Below are 2,095 nucleotides of genomic sequence, written 5' to 3'. Positions count from 1 at the left end.
CAGTGATGCTGCGCAGGAGAAAAAAAAAATCTGGACTTCCCCGAACTCTTTCTGAGTGTTTCTGTACATTTCTTTTCAATTCGAGATCTGTGTGTGTGTGTGTGTGTGTGTGTGTGAGAGAGAGAGAGACAGAGAGAGAGAGAGAGTAGAAGTTGATGAAGTAGCTTTTAATCCAAATCCTGAATTTTCTGCTGAAAACCTCTTGGTCATGGCAGGTTTAAGACGTCGACACGCACACACACACGCACACACACACACACACACATGCGCGCGTGCGCACACACTCTTCTTCACTTCAAGTTGATTATTTTTCACCCTTTAGACAAGAGCAATAAATCACCACAGATGAAAAATCGAGAAGAGCTGCAGAGAAGAAGATGAGGAGGAGGAGGAGGAGGAGAGTTGAAGGAAGAAGTGGAAGACGGTGGAGCAAAGAAGGAGGAGAGGAGGAGGAGGAAGTGCCGCCTCCTACCACTGTAACTGCTCTGCAGTGTGTGATTTGTTCACTGCATTTGATCAAACTTTATTGGTTTTTAATTAAACCGTCTTTAGCCTGGTGATAGACGGGGTTTATACCTGCAGTTTGTGCTCAGCCTTTACTGCACGTCATCATTATTATGTGTTGAACTAATTGTTCAGTAAACCACAGGTGGCGCTAACGGGGGGTGGGGGGGGCAAAGAAGAATCACAGCACCAAACAAACAAACCAATCATTACCATTCAGTTAAATGAACATCTGTGGTTTTATCATAATGAGACAAAAGGTGCAAAAAGTTTTTTTTTTTAAATATTTCATGTGGAAATAAATTACATTCGACTTGTAATTGGAGCCCAGTTTCAGGTAAAACATGTAGTAGCACCACCATGGCTGTAGAGGTCACCCTCCGTGTCATCAGACTGAGGCCATTTGACCTGTAAATGCTACGTGTTGAGGTGGTATTTAGAGCTTTAGTTGCTCTGTTGAAACTAAAACTTTTTTTTCCCAGCAGTGTGTATAAATGACAACATCAAGTATGAACTGTGTATTAGAGAAACGATACGTGGCTTAAAATGGGTTAAAAAATCATAAAGGGATCAATTTCAAATTTTTTAAAGCGCTTAATATTTTAATTCAAATATATACAGTTTTTATATCATTTCTTTTTTTAAAGATGGAAATAGTTCAGAAAAATAACGTGTACAAATAAACCTGAGCTCTGACATCATTTGCTTCAGTATCAGTGCTGAAGCATTTGAGTGGAAAAACCCTCTGAAATATTGATGACAGCAGATTATTTCCCAGCCAGCGGCAGAAATATATCCAGATGAACAGATCAACACAATGATTTGATGTGATTTAATAAACTCATAAAGCTGGTTCTCCGGCTTCAGACTGATATCAACACAGTATTACAATGACTTATCACCTTTAACACTAATGTGCTGCTGCGGGACTGGGGAGATTAATTTCCTCTTCCTGTCAAGACAGGAAACTGCTGAATACATGAGTCGCCCGAACAAGTCTACGACTTCCTCTTATTAAACACACACACACCCACCCAGAGATGCAGATGCAAACAGACACACACATCAGATCCAGCCCAGCCCTGTGGTTATGAGAGTTCATCTCTTGTTTTTGTTTTTTTTTTATATTCTTCAGTTTCATCACAGTCTCGGCCCCCGCTCCGTTTCAGTCCCTCTTTTTTTTCCCCTTTCTTTTCACCTTATTGTTTTTTTTATCATCTCTCCATCACTCCCTCTGTTTTTTTTGTTTTTGTTTTGTCTGTTTCTCATTCCAGCTTTCCTCTCTCCGTCACCTCCTCTCTCGTATCAACTCTCTCCGGCTCGCTCTGTCTCTCTCCCCTCAGGCTAGCTGTGTTTATATTTCAGTCGTTTATTTCTACAAATGTCAGACAGTGTTTCTGCCCTCCGTCTATTGATCCACAGAGAGAGAGAGAGAGAGAGAGGGAGGTGGGGGGGAAGGAGGGAGGGAGGAAAGGCAGTGACAAGGAACAAAGGAGAAAGTAGAGAGAAACAGTGGGAGGACTGGGAGGTAAGAGGGGGGAGCAGGGGAGAGGTGAGGGGGGAAAGGGAGGATAAAATATGAAGGAGGGGG

General features: G+C 42.1%; 1 protein-coding gene across 9 annotated transcripts in view; it reads right to left on the bottom strand.

Annotated features, from left to right (window-relative positions):
- Positions 1-2,095, bottom strand: part of ptprk (protein tyrosine phosphatase receptor type K) — a 51,942-nt gene that overhangs the window by 24,738 nt on the left and 25,109 nt on the right. The window lies entirely within an intron of this gene.

Source organism: Cynoglossus semilaevis, chromosome 7, assembly GCF_000523025.1.
Source record: "Cynoglossus semilaevis isolate Cse_v1.0 chromosome 7, Cse_v1.0, whole genome shotgun sequence".
NCBI classification, from domain to species: domain Eukaryota; kingdom Metazoa; phylum Chordata; class Actinopteri; order Pleuronectiformes; family Cynoglossidae; genus Cynoglossus; species Cynoglossus semilaevis.
The sequence above is the reverse complement of the archived record's forward strand: the minus strand, read 5'-3'. Positions and strand labels throughout refer to the sequence as shown.